The sequence below is a fragment of the Rousettus aegyptiacus genome, unplaced genomic scaffold (genome assembly GCF_014176215.1).
Source record: "Rousettus aegyptiacus isolate mRouAeg1 unplaced genomic scaffold, mRouAeg1.p scaffold_m13_p_15, whole genome shotgun sequence".
Lineage (NCBI taxonomy): Eukaryota > Metazoa > Chordata > Mammalia > Chiroptera > Pteropodidae > Rousettus > Rousettus aegyptiacus.
Window position 1 is genome coordinate 34264193 of NW_023416290.1, and position 15420 is coordinate 34279612.

The window sequence follows — 15420 nt, forward strand, 5'->3', positions numbered from 1 at the left end:
CCACCGCAGGGACCCTCCGGTTCTAGCCCACTTGGGAAGCGAGCGAGAGACGCCGGCCCACCGTCCTGCCCATCCTCTACCTCCACCTGGGCTCGGAGTCCCCCATTCACCCGGAGGAGAAAAGGCTAGCCGCCCCCCACCCCCACCGCGCGGAACCCAGGAAATTCGGCTCTACGTCCCAGGCGAGCCCCACCCGGCGCCGGCTCACCGGCGCGCAAAGCGCGGCCTCGCCCCAGTCTACCTGGCGGGCCCCTCCGGGACGGCCTCTGCTCGAGCCCGGGCAGCCAGGCCCAGCCCTCTCGCCCCGCCGCCGCCGGGTGGGGGAGGGCTGGGTGCCGCCGCAGCGCGGGGCGCGGAGGCTGCGCCGAGGGGCGGGGGGAGGGGAGGGCCGCGAGGAGGGGGCGGCCTCACCTGCGCCACTGCAATGCCTGCAGCCGCCGAGTCATTATCTTGGGCGGAAATGGGGGAAGGTGAGGGGGAAGGGGCTTTGGGGGCACATGGGCGACGATGGGAACGGATCGCGGCCAGGGGGTGCCTCGGCCACCCCCGGGAGTCGGCGACCGGGCAGGTCCCCCGGGATCTCGCATGTGGGCGCCCTTTCCACCCCCGGGAACGGGAATCGAGAACGGGCGCTTATCCCGGCCGAGGTGTCGCTCCGGAAGCAAGTAGCCCGAGGCTGCCGCGAGCTGCCCTCCCGAGTCCAGCGGAAAAGAAGCCGCCGCCCGTCTCCGCCTGAAGAGACTCCGCCTCAGCCCAGCCACTACCGCCGGGCGAGCGGACTGAAAGGATGAGGAGCGGGAACGGCCCTCGCGCTTTCGGAACACTGGTCTGAGATAGGAAAGAGTAGGGCGAGGCGGCGGCGGCCGAGTCCCTTACCTGTGTCCGGAGTGGGTGGCGGCGGACGGACGGGGGCTCAGCAGTCTCTGGGCGGCGGCAGCAGCGGCGAGGCTGAGACTCTGTCCCTGGATCTCGCTGCTCACAGGCTACAGCGGCTCCGCAGACACGGGGTTTCCTCCAATCACCAGCCCCGGTAGCAGGGGCACCACACGCACGATGACGTCAAACGCTGCTATGGCAACCGTTGATTGGTGCCCACAGCACTGGGGGCTCAGCGCAACCGCCGCTCCCTAGCGCGCGCCTCCTGCCCGCCCGCGCTAGAGGGCGAGCGGGGGTGCGCGCGTCCTCTCCCGCTACCAACCCTCCTCTCCACCCTGCCCAACTTCGAATTTTTCTACTCTTGTCCCGAGTGAGCCTGGGCAGGACGCTTTTTTCCTCCCCACCACTCACCCCCTGCCTTCCCCTCGGACCCCGTGCAATCTCCGCTGGTTTACTCTTCGAAACCTGTGCGAAGGAATCTTTCCCCACCCCCACCTTAACTTTTCGTGCGGTCCCTCTGCGCCTGCGCCAGTCACTCCCTCTCGAAGGGGCTCCGGTTCAGCAACATCCGGGACCTTTCACATTTCTCCCTCCCCCCCCACCCTCAGCTCCCTGCAGCCTGGCCCGCCCCGCCTTCCGTCCTTCGCGGTGGTAACTGCCCCCAAGGCGGTCCCAGGGCTGGATTACTTGAGTGGCTCTACGGTTGGGGCATTATGATCAGGGGTTGGGGTTGGGGGTGCGGCAGGGCGCGGTCAGGGAAGGGCAGTGTGCCGCGCTCCCCGCAGCCCGTCGCTCCCCCTACTTCCCCACATAGCCTGGCGGGCCCAACCTAGGCTAAGCGACCTCCCCCTTCCTCCCGCCGCCGCGGCTTTACCTGCTGGGTCCGGCCTTAGACCTTTTAAGGCTCGGAATAGGGAGTGCAGCATCCGGCCCCAGAGTGTGGGCTGAGTGACGGGAAGGTTTTCCAATCGGGAGCTCAGGATCTGCGCGCAGAGACAGCTGCGAGAGGACAATGGGTGGGCGCGAAGTGGGGGTCGGGTGGGCGGTTCTGGAGGGAAGTGAGGCCTGGAAGGAGGTGCGGCCGCTTTCACAAAGCCTGCTACTCCCTTGAGGAAAAGACTGCTTTCTTAGATGTAGGGTTTGGGGCGATCATGGAGGCCTTACGTACTGACTCGTTTCTCGTAGGTTAGATTTTAATGCCCAAATAAAACTTTCACTTGAAGACATCTTGCTGCAGTGATTTAAAACATAAAAATGATTAGTTTTTTTTTCTCCTGAAGCAAGGTTTAAGGTACGTGGTAGTTCCCAGGGCCCCAACTGACCCAGCCGTCGGTGAGAGGGTCTCTGGCAGGGCACATCCTTGGAAGCAGGAAGAGGGGAAAGAGAAGGGCGGAAATTTCAGGTGCCGCACCAACCTGCCAGCCTAAAATGGTAGGGCCTCCACTCAGTCAACTTAAGGAAGTTAAGTGAGATGCATTCACAGTGTAAAATGTCTCTGCCCATTCTCCCTGTAACTGTATTAGAGCTAAGAAAAGATTAGTGTTTGGATGACCTGCAAAACCAGTTGAAAAAAGTCATGGAAAGAACTCAGAACTCAACTACCACCCTTGTGTAAACATCTTGGTTTTATTGATTTTAACGACAAACCTTTATTAAGCACCTTACTAGAAATCTGCTTTAGGCATAGCTAACAAAAGAGCCCCACAAGAGTTCAGCTTCAAGTTATGCAGAGGATTGAATTTGTCCGTAGCAAACAATGATTCCTGAATTTTCCAGCTACTTGTCTGTGTTGTTTCATGGATACAATGTCTGGGCTACAGGACTGTTCTACAAATTACATTTTGCCTGAAGTTCCAGCTGGCATTTAGATAGTAAAGCATAAACCAGGAAGGACATTCCCAGTGACCAGTCAATTTCAGTGTTTTTTATTTTCCTGCAAGTTTCCACATCAGCACAGATTCCTGTTAGGCTGAACAGATGAACAAATTGCTCAGGATTTAATTTCTGAGATAGTAAAGTCGCCTTTCCTTGACTCCCAAGTAATTTCTTTTAGGGACTGACTCACTTAAAATGACTAATATTTTAAAAGCTTTCTTTTTAAAGTTGTCTCCAGTATTGTGCTAGGCACCAGAAATTTGACAGAAGATATTAAATCTTTCTTAAAATAGAAATTGATGTTTCTTTAACATCTCAAATATATAGATAGAATAATACGCCATTTGTTTAGAAGGAGGGATTTCTCTCCATAGACAGTAGATTTACTTTAAGAAACAGCTAACTTAGGTTTTTCTTTCACGCTTTAAATAGCAAGGCATTTTTTAATGAAATTATGAGCTGTTGAGTTTTATATACTCAAGTCAACATGTTCATGGAATAAAGGTGTAGTGAATGAGGTTGCCAGGAAACAAAAATAGAAAATGTTATGAGATCCCCAAGTGATAATTATTTTGAGGAATAGGAATAATATATGATGAGAATAATGGCAAAACAAAGAATAAATAGAACCTACGAACTTGAACTCTAGGAAGATTAAAGGAGACTTTCACTAGTAGCCTGAACTGTTTTATTTTTTTCACTGCTCATCTCTGGTACCTCAGTCAATTTGCTTAATCTTCTGTGCTTTGATTTCCACATCAATAAAATACTGATAATAAAAACATTTAACTCATTATGTGGTATTGGCTATTCAATGAAGTAATATATAATATATAGTCATATCTATATATTAATATGTAATGCTTAGCAGCATTCTTTGCACAAAAGTAACAGCTATTATTCACTTGTAAATGAATATGTCGATGTCTCTACATTTCAAAGGGTTGTGAAGGTAAAATGAAACTCTTTAAAATGTCCTTTAAAGTATGAGGTATGAAGATGTTCACTCTGGAAATACATGTTTGTATTAGTCTGTTAGCACTAGTGAGAGACACAAGTGATGAGACAGTTCATATTGTTCTATTTCCTGTACCAGGGACTACAATGATCACTTTAGATCTATGCTATATATTAAAATGGGAAAGAGATCAGGTGAATTGGCATAAGTCCAGCATTCCAATTGGAAAAACATCTCAAAGGATGAACTCTACTGATGATGTGGCAGTTACACGATCTTTTACGTTTAATCACAATTCAGGTTATAGTCTCACTTCAACATGATGATTTAATAAAAGAAATGCAGCACAGTGCAGTGGGCTTTTGAAGCCAGAATGTGGTACAAATCTTGGTTTGTCATTCAGAGCTATGTGATCTTAGGTTACTAAATTGGACATTCTGTACTAAAACCCAACTCCAGATTATTGCAAGAATTAAGTGAGAAAGTAAGGAGAGGGCTAGACATAGCGCTCTAAAGAATAATGATCTTTTGTTGGAATAACTTGGAGTTTGTGGCAGAGGCAAGCTAGTTATTCATCAAACCCATTTTTCTCTATCAGAGCCACAGCTGGACTCCATTGTCAGGTCTCTTGCAATTAGGTGTAGTCATATGACTGAATGCTAACTACTCAGATGAGAACAGAGTAATATGCTCCACTTGTGGCCCTGGTCCATAAAAATCTCCCTGTTTGAACCTCTATGTGGTCCCTGAATGGACCTCTATCTGCCAACTGAATGGAGAGCATTCCAATGCTTGAGAGAATGCGACCATAAAATGAAAGGAGCCTGGGCTCCCAAAAGCTTATAAAAGCTTACCCCTATCATATTAGACTTTATTGAGGTATAACTCCCATTTTTATGCCACGAGATTTAGGGTTTATCCGTTATGACACCTAGCACTGTAATGTCCGTAGATGTCATTGGCAAATCTAACACATGGAAAAGTTTTTTTTTGTTTTGTTTTCTAAAGATAAAAATGGGAAAGAAAAAAGGTGGGAGAGGAAAAAAATGAAGTGAGAGAGTAAGAAAAGGGAAACTGATCTTATGCTAAAAGGCAATTTAAGTATTCTCAACTAATCTTTTGACTTCTAAAATGACATTAGGAAATTAATTTTTTCCTCATTTAAAATTTAAAGTTACTTTAAAATTTTACTATTTACTTGATGGCATTTTTATTCCTTTGTCTACTACTTTAGCCGGTTTTTAAAAAAAAAAAATTTTTTTTTTTGGTCCATACCTTTTAACTCTGTCCCCACATCCCAGACTCTTGCCTATGTTCTATGACACTTTGGTCACAGACTGGGTGTTTTGCACGCTAATTAAAAAAACAAATGTAAACCAATAGGAAAACCCAAACGAATGTGAACTCTCATTTCATACATTTGTCAAGCACTTAATGAGAGACCCCTGGTAAACTTATGCTGCTTGTTGGTGTCATAGATCATAGTCCCTCCCTGGAGGAGCCCACAGTCTAGGGACAGAGACAGACACCGAACGCAATTACAGTGCAGCACAATGAAATAAGAGCTAATACAGGTAAGCGAATTGTGTTGTGGGAAATCTGAGCTATGAGCACTAACTGTCCATGGAGAGATTCCCTGAAAAAACTCATATTCATCCGATAAATTACCGATTTGATTATCAATGAGTCAATTTTGCTATCTTGACTTTAATGGCATTTTTAATTCCGCAGTAAAATTTTTAGTTTCTTTACATTCTTAACTTATAGGCCACTAATAGACACCATACCTCCTCAAATCCTACTAAGGACACAAACTTTCTTTTTTTTTTTTTCCAAGCTTATATTTTTATTTATTTTTTTAGCATTTTATTTGTTTATTTTTTCTTCTCCCCACTCTCTCCTCCCCTATGGTAACCACTAGCCCATTGTCCATGTCCATGAGTCTCTTTTTGTTTGTCCTGTTCATTTGTTGTTTTTAGGTTTATATTTCACATATAAGTGATATCATGTGATTTTCAACCTTCTCTGTCTGGCTTATTTCACTTAATATGATTATCTCAAGGTCCATCCATGTCGTTGCAAATGGCAGTATTTCATCTCTTCCTTTGCTGAGTAATAGTCCATTGTACATGTGTACCACAGCTTCTTTAGTCAATCATCTATCATGGGATATTTTGGTTGCTTCCATGTCCTGGCCACTGTGAACAATGCTGCTATGAACATCGGTGTGCAAATATCCTTTTGGATATGGGTTTTCAAGTCTGTGGGGTAAATACCCAGTGGAGGGATTGCTGGATCATGTGGTAGGTCAATTTTTAGTTTTTTGAGGAACCGCCATACTGTTTTCCACAGTGACTATACCAATTCGCAGTCCCACAAACACACTTTCTAAAGTTTTCTTTTCCTACAATAAATTGTCTTCAGTTATATCTTCTTCCTTGGAGTCTTCAGCTAGTGTTGTTTCCTTGTACTATAGAATTTTCGGTAGTCTTACATTGTAGTGGTAATTATTTTCCTATTACACATCAATGAGGGAATTTCCTTCTAATCTCAGAGTTGGCCAACCAACAGATGAAATTTCCTCTCCTTCTTTACTATCCTCTTGAAAACTGAGAGGGCAAAGTTGTAGGAGCATGCAAGTACACTCTCTCTTGCCCAAATTCTGGAATCCATCAGACATTTACATTTATCGCTTATTGAGCAGCCACCGTGACAAGATCAGAGGCTATCTGTAATTATTTAATCAGCTGTGATAAATGGGAAAACTAGAAAATTGAATACTGTTGACTGTCAGCATGCTTCCACCTGCAGCTTTATCTGCAGCTCCTTATCACAAGGGTCTATCCATAACATTTTATAACCAGCCACCCCTGCCTCCTGGCTCTCTGTACTCCTGTTGTACTTTTTGGAATTTGTAGATTCTCATTAAATAATAGTTCGAAGGTTTGACTTCTTCCTACCAACTTTGCTCTTCTTTTTCAGAGGATTAAATATTCATAATAAAACTTCTTAGTTTAGCATCCTCTGCACTGTAGTCCGTGGAAATTCCTCTTGTGAGTGGTTGACTCTACTCTTATTTTTCAAAAATTCTTCCGTGAAATTTTAAGGGAAGATGGCAGAGGTTATAGCAAGACTGTTAACATCTTAACCTTTAAGTCTCTAGTCAATTATATATTATACCTTTAATAATATATTACAACTATAAATATAATTTATATAATCATATTTATAAAATTATAAATGTAAGTTATAAATATAATATGTATTTTAGTAGAATTTATTTTTAGAGTAGTTTTAGGTTCACAGCAAAGGTGAGAGAAAGATACAGGGATTTCCATATCTCCCCCTGCTCCCACTCATGCATAACCCCCCTATTTTCAACATCTACCACTAGAGTGGCATATATGTTAAAACTGATAAAATTGATTGGTTAAAATTGAGTGGTATATTTTGTTAAAAATACATTCATGAATTATTATCACCCAAAGCTCAAAGTACATTAGACTTCACTCTTGGTGTTGTACATTCTGTGGATCGAGACAAATGTATTATAACATGTATCTACCATTATAGTATCATACAAAATAGTTTCATTGCCCTAAAAATCTTCTGCTCCATTATTCATCTCTTCTCACTTTACCCATAGCAACTACTGACCTTTTTATTCTCTCCATAATTTTACATTTTCCTGAAAGTCATATAGTTGAAATCATTCAATATGTAGCATTTTCACATTGGTTTCTTTCACTAAGTAACATACATTTAAGTTTCCTCCATTTATTTTTATGTTTTTCCTCCATGGCTTTTCATTTCTTTTTAGCACTGAATAATATTTCATAGTCTGGATGTATCGCAGTTTATCTGTTTATCTACTAATAAACTGTGCTCAAGTCTAAGACCCACGGAGTCAGTTGAGATGAATTGTGAGCCATTATTAGATGGCTGACGACTGACTCTACCATGCAGGGTTAGAGGAGATCAGCCCGGAGCTTCCATTAGCCGGCTGGCGACTAACTCTCTACTACACAGGGTCAGAGGAGATCAGTCCCGAGCTTCCATTAGAGGCAGCTTATAAAGAAACAAGCAAGCAGATTACAGAAGCAGAAGTTGGCTTTAGCATATCTTTGAGCAGATTACCATACCCTAGTTAACATCAAACAAGCAAGCAGATTACAGAAGCAGAGTAAATCCTTAATGCTTGCTTACTGGAAAATTTTTCACCCTTAACAGATAAGAGTTCCTGTTGCTCCACATTCTCACCAGTGTTTGGTAATGTCTGTGTTCTAGATTTTGACCATTCTAATAGATGGGTAGTGGTGTCTCATTGTTGTTTGAATTTATATTTCCCGATGACATATGATATGGAGCATCTTTTCATATGCTTGTTTGCCATATCTTCTTTGGTGTCTGTGAAGGTCTTTGGCCCACTCTTTCATCCGGTTGTTTGTTTTCCCATTGTTGAGTTTTAAGAGTTATTTGTATATTTTTGAATAACAGTTTTTTGTAAGATATGTCTTTTGCAAATATTGTCTCCCAGTCCGTGGCTTGTCTTTTCATTTTCTTGATCAATCGTACTTTTTAATGTATTATATTTTTACATTTCGTAAGCAAAGGTAAAATCTTTAATTTGGTATTAAGCATGAGAATGGCTTCTGAATGTATGAAAAATAACAAACAGAAACCTCATTTAAAATGGAGTGAGGAGGCTAGAAGAGAGAACTATCCCACTCCTATCACTCAGTGCGCACTACTGACCCCAATGGGAAGAAATGTACCTTCCATCTTCCACAGGAAGTAATACTACTTTACCTCAGCAGGAGGAAGAAAAAATTGCTCCTCGCCCAGTGCCAGCTCAGCCAATGGGAGACAGCCATAACAGAGCCAGTGAAAAGTCGCTTTACTTCAAACTTTTAGTTTCTTCCTATGGATGCTTTATTTACAATAGCCCCTCCTAAGTCCATAACGAAGTCGTGCCTCACCTTTGTTTCTCCAGACTTGCTCAAGGTTCACCATTAGACCATATGTTCCAAATTGCAATTCTTTGTTGTTTCCGAATAAACCTATTTTTTTCTGAAGAAATAACTGGCTGTCTATTTGTTGAAGGTCACCATAAGTTACCATTGAGATTAGTGGCACAGAAATGAAGGTCAGAAGAAGAATTTGTCCCTTTCTGGCCTATGTTCAGTTCTGAGTACCCAAGAATGAGCAGAAGGAACATTTAGAATTCATTAAGGGTTTTAAATATAATATGAATGCATATTCTATCAGAAGACATTTAAAAAATAAACTCCCCCCCTAGCAAAACAGGCATCTGGAAAAGGAATCAAGGGTAATGTGAATCTCTGATGGTTTTCCTGGGATTTGATATGAAATTTTTCCTAAGTCTAAGAGCAGGATTTCTGCATTTTGGTTTCCCTGGTTCTTCCTCAGGGGCGATTGCCCTACACCTGAAATTATTTTTAGGAGGAGTTCACATTTCCTTAGCCATAAAATCCTCAGGAGTCCCTGATATATTTCAATATTTCAGCAACTTGATAGGAAATTTAAACCAAACCTACTTTGCAGGACACAAGATGGCTATTCTGGGTAAGTCAGATATGTGTTTTGAGTGATTAACTTTTGTACAGTTAATGCCTCACTTCTTTGTTAAACACTGATTTTTCAGTCAGGCTAGTATAGTCAGACTTCAAGCTTGGACAATCCAAAAATGAATAAATAACAACCATAGGCACATTTTCAATTGGTAAGTGACCAATAAAAGGAAAGGACACAGGCGTTGAACTGTTGTTTCTCTAAACCACCATTTGTCAAAAGATCTTTCTAAGCAATTCATAAGATGAGGTCACCTTCCTTTTGTGACTTTCCCACCACACCAGTGTAGCTAGCAATAGCTTCTGCATGTGAACAGTATAAATAAATTAGAATGCATCAGCTAGGCAGCATCTGTAGATACTAATGTAAGGATTAGAAACAATACAAAGGTCAAGCTTTAGAAAGAACAGTTCCCCCTGAGCTGTTGACAAAGAAGGCTTGATTGTTTTATGAGAGTATGTAGAGAGCCAGAGGTCTGAGAGAAGTGGGTGTGGTACTTGACCAGCAATAAAGGGAATACTAAATGCAGAGAAAGCACCTAACGTCTGCTGCAGAGACACAGAATGGAGAATGTGTTCTGTGACAAGGCTTGGTTATGATATCCTACTGTTCTCCTCTGCTGAAACATCTCAAGACCTTTCTAGAAGGGCAAATAAATGATAAAAAGACCAAAGGATTCAGGAATGTCAGCGCAACGTTCAACATCACCATGTGTTATTTTTATTGTCTTTAGGAAAACAAGACATCATCAAAGGATCTGAATTCTGGAAAGACCACATTTATTTTTTCATTTATTCTTGAACAGATGTCTATTGAATAGCTACTTATATATACCAGATGTGATAGACGCTGAGAGTGAAAAGATAGACGCAAAAAAGACATTTCTGGACCACAATAGAGTCACATTTTGGTGGAAAACACAAATATATTATCCACTTCTTTGTAGGTAATTGGTAAAGATGGTTGATGGAAGAATGATGAATAAACACATGGATTTTAAAAAAAGAAGAGAATAGCATTTTGAAGATTACTAATACTGCTACATATAAATACTAACATGAATAAATGAAATTCATTGATAAGCATTCTTGGTATTTATTTAAACCCAGAAATACTAGAAAGTATTTCTTTATTAAGAAAAATGGAGTATATTTTCTTTAGTTTAATCTCTGCGAAGGACCCTAATATAGATTCGGTGAGTAATGAAATGAGACAGGGAGTGAATGGAGAAGAGAAACAAGACCTGGATAATCCAATTTTGTACAAACACTGAAAATAAATGGGACATTGTCATTTTTGAAAATTTATGCAGGGGACAGACTCAAGACAAACTTTAAAAGAACTATCAAAATTCAAGTCTTTTTTGTGAAAAATAACAAATAAAGGATTACCCTGTATATAACAACAAAACCTAATATTTTTTTAAAAGCCAAAATTCAATCTCTTCTTACTTAGATCATTTTTATAGAGTTTTTTCTTTTTTAAAAAAAGAATAGGTATACTTTAAAAACTACAGATCAATAATAAAAATTTTATAATTGCCACTAATAATGAGGGTTTTTTCCCCCTTTAATGGTGAGTCCTTATCCTAATAATGTATAATCTAGCACAGTTTCTTCAAAAAAGAAAGCATTTGTGTTTATTGGATGAATGATAAATGATTGAATGAGTGCTGAGTGTTTTCTATTTTCTTTAGACTTTTCAAGAAGGTAGAGGCTTGAGAAACTTCGAAGAAGAAAATGTAAATGCGGCCTGTGGAAGTATCTGCAAATTTTCTACAATTAAACTTCTTTCTTCTTAGCACATTAATAGAGTTTCTGATATTCAACTGGGCACAATGGTACCTGGAATAAAGACCACATTTCTCACTGCCCACTGAGCTAGGTGGGCCTTGTAAATAAGTGATGGCCAAGAGATGTAAGATGTTTCATGTGACTCTTCTAGGAAGCGTCCATAAAGGGAAAGGATGAGCACTGCTTTGTCCCTTCCTTTTCCTGCTGGCCGGAGTGTGGACATAGTGAGGGCTTGGACAGCCAACCTAGAATGAAGGGGAATATCAAGGAAAATGGAGTAGCAAAGCAGAAGGAGCCTGGGGCTCTCTCGACTTCTGGGAACTGCGTGCTGACCTTCATCTGCTGTGTTGTGGTTAATGAGTAGAACTTTATATAATTAAGCCCCTGCTAATTTTGTGTTTCTGTCATTTGCACACTAACCTAACCTAACCAACAGTAGCAAAAATAGTCCTAAAATTGTTACCTATTTCATATACTTGTCATGGATTCTATGATTCCAGGTTGAGGTTCCTTTATTTTTATTTTTTAATTGCCTGTGGATGTCCAATCTAGCACCATTTTTTTTTTTTGAAAAAATGATCCTTCCTCCACTTAATTGCTTTTGCACCTTTGCCAAAAATCAATTGGGCATCTTTGTGTGGGTTTATTTAGTTCACTCCTTTTTATTACTGAATAGTATTCCATTACATGAATATATCACAATGTCTTTACTCACTTACTCATTGTTGGACATTTGGTTGGTTTTGCCTTTGGCTGTTACAAATAAAGCTGCTGTGAATACTCACATAACAGTTTTTGTGTGCACATATGCTTTTGTTTCTCTTGGGTAAATATCTAGGAGTGGGGTTGAGGGATTGTATAGCTAAGTATATGTTTAATTTTATTAGACACTGCCAAACTATTTTCTAAAGTGGCTGTAGTATTTTGCATTCCACAAGCAAGGTAAGAGAGTTCCAGTTGTTCTACATCCTTGTCAACAGTTAATACTGTCATTCTCTGATTATAGCCACTCTAGTGGGTGTTTCCGCTATCTCATTGTGGTTTTAAAATGTATTTCTCTAATGACTAATGATGTTGAACACTTTTTCATGTGCTTACTTGCATTTGCATATCTTCTATGCTTTTCCTAATTTTCATTTTTTTTGTTTTACCAGTTGTGTGTTTTAAAAACACCAAATAAGTATTTTGAGGAAGCTTACCTTCAAAGGAATCCTGAAGTGGTTCTTCTCAGCTTCAAAGGATCTTAGGTCTTTAAGAAAACAAAAGTCATTCCTCATTTAAAAAGATGAGAACAACTTTCTCAATTTACTTGGTGTATATATTTGGATTTCCATGTACAGCACTAAGTTGTTTAAAGAAGGATATGCAAGAGAATAACTAAAACGATATAGTGCTTATTGCTCATCCTTTGGTGAATTAAAGTGAACATGACATTTTGGTGGTTATATTGCTAACGGAATGTGAAGGACTTAACTTCGAGCCAGCATGTTATCATTTTAGTGAATAACTCTTCTTAGTAACTCTTTCGACCCCTCGTAACAGTAGTCATTCCTTCCTCCAACTTTAAAAAGCCTCTCTGTGTTATAAGTGACATGTCTTGTGGCATGCCTCTTCTAGGAATGGCAGTATGTGGCATCAGAAAAGGATGGAGGAGAGTGGAATCTTTCATCTTGCTTTTTGTTTCAATCCAGCAGACTGAAGGCCAGTAGTAGACTCAGGGCCAAATTCCACCAGGCTCTCTAAGACCTATGATGCCAACTAAAGAGTACAAGTTAATCACATTATGAAAAATGTGAAGATAATAAAATGGAAGACAATTCTTCTACTTTCACCACCATAAATCAACCATTAACCAACATTTCACTAAAATAAAGGAGAATTCCGTAGTCATCAAAGCTATTTGGCAGTGAAATGTGCTGCCTCAAAGAGATTAAGCTTCCCATCATTAAAAATATTCCAACGAAGGTTCCATGACATCTGACAGGAATGAAATGAAAGTCAGCAATTGATTACATTGTTTAAAATACATTGAATTTATTTCCAGATTAATTTGATTGTATTACAACTCTTAGAGGCTGTATGGCATAGTGAATAGAGATTGGCTTATAGAGGCAGTTGTGACCTCTCTGATCTTCTGATCCTATTTTTTCATCTATAAAATAGAGATAATAATAACCAGATATAATATGAAAATTAGTGATATATGAAGTGTCTGGCACTATGGTTGTCTCATAGTAAAGATTCAATAAGTAATAATTATTCTCTTATTTTAGTCTTCCTAGTTTACAATTTAAATTAACCATATAAAGATTAGAAATAATAATTGTGACAAGGTTTTTATTTTAAGGTTACATTTTCTTATAAATCATTTTCACTAATTGGACACTTACTATGTGCCAAGCTGTGTGCTAAGTACTTTACATATGAATTCTCATAAAACTAATATAGGTAGGTTTCCTTATTTTTATTTTACAGAAAACAGAGACACACAAAAGTTAAGTAACTTACTCAAGATTATTCAGTTAGCGAGATGCAGAGCTTGAATTCTAACCAAAGCCAGATTCCGACACTGGTATCTTAACAACTATAGTCTCCTGCCTCTCACTTTTATTTTTATTTGCATTCTAAGCTTTACCTAATCTAAAACTCACCTTGCCTTAAACGTACCCTCAACTATATCTGCAGGTATCATCGTAGATATTATCCAACTCAATTATTGGAATTGTTACACAAACTTGAACAATACGTGATCTGTTTGGCATATCTAGGTTTTCTCTCTATGATCTAGAAGCTGACTTATTCTAATTGGTTATTCCATTCAATTGAAATGTGGCAAAAAAAATCGCCATGCATTAGTGTAGAGAATGAATATTGGCATTTGTTAATATAACTCTGATTTTAATTAACATATTAAAAAGAAAAGGATGAGTTTAAGTATTATCCTTGTAATTTTTTCTTATTTTTTCTTTTTTTACCTTTAAACTCTTTTAAATTTAAATTTTTAAACTACAATTTTGATCTCTCTTTCAAAAATTAAAATACACTGCCACACAGCCTTATAGTGATTCCCCTTTTCCATTTTAATCTGGCTCCTACCTGGGTAAAAACTCAAGGAAATAGATAATTCCTATTTCATCACCCCAACATCAAAGGGTTCCACACCTGTAGTAAAAGGAGGGAATTCCTGGAACAAGAGCCATCCCTAGCCCCACTTCTTGCTTCCAAGTTGTGTGTTTATGGGGGTGGGGGTAGCTAAGTACTAATTTGTAAGTCCGCCTGTAGGACTTGGCATATTGGGAGAATACACAGCTTTAGTATTGAATGGATAGTATTGTAAACAATTTCACTTACACAGAATAAATTTAAATAAGGTCTGCTTGGGATGGGGTACTACTAATTAGATCATGAACTATTACAAAGACAGTTTTCTTCTTTGGATCACCTGCAGTAACTGCTGTAATCTCATTAGAATCATAGAATTTGTACTTTAGAATTCATGTGGCCCCATTACTCATTCAATAAATCTACCTTTTCGAACAGCCCAGTGACAGAAGCTTTCTAACTCAGGCAGCAACTGATTCTATTGTTGAATATTCCTAACTGATTAAAAAGAAAAGAAAAGAAAAGAAAAGAAAAGAAAAGAAAAGAAAAGAAAAGAAAAGAAAAGAAAAAACAGAAGAAAGAAAAGAAAAAAGAAATTCCAATATTAAACCAAAATCTTGTGATTTGTACCCGCTTTTCCTTTTTTTTTTTTACCCACATGATGGCTGGCGATTCAAGTTTTGAGCATGTTATTTGTGTTTTTCTTTACATCCTTCCAGGTAAAAATTCAATGGTGTTTTCCACTGGGATGAGTGCTGGATCTGGGAGAGTTTTCCAAACTGCACAACCATCTGGCAGTGGAACCTGACATACCTTTGGGGTTCAGGGAAGAGACCCACCATTGCAGGTTCTCCAGGAAGTAGATGCTGAGGAAGAGTTGGGAGTACAAAGGTTATTGAGAGGTAAGAGCTATAAAAGAAAAGGGGAAGAAACAGAATAGGGCTGGCAGAGCAGTCAGGTGATCAAGCTTGACAAAGTCGGCCAGCCCCAGGAGAGGTTTGTCACAGAGGTTGCCTTTTGGAGGAGTCTTACATTGAAGGGGAATGTTTCTGTCTTTGCACCACCATCTCGTTCAGTCATTGGCTGGAGACCTCCCCCCCCCACCCCACCCCAAGAAGGGTGTGACCTTGACTTGAAAAGCTGAGGCAGATCATGAAGGAGCTGACAGCTGGAGGCTATTGGACAATCACACTTCCTTGCAGCTGGTCATTTTTTGAAGAGGGC

At 40.2% G+C, this 15420-nt stretch overlaps 1 protein-coding gene across 1 annotated transcript in view; it reads right to left on the reverse strand.

The window, feature by feature from the left end:
• The window catches only part of YWHAZ (tyrosine 3-monooxygenase/tryptophan 5-monooxygenase activation protein zeta), a 28078-nt gene extending 27017 nt beyond the window's left edge, over positions 1–1061 (reverse strand). The window contains exon 1 of the mRNA XM_016147548.2: positions 877–1061. The gene's annotated coding sequence lies outside the window, so the exon portion shown is untranslated. The remainder of the gene's footprint in view (positions 1–876) is intronic.
• Between the last annotated feature and the right edge of the window lie 14359 nt (positions 1062–15420).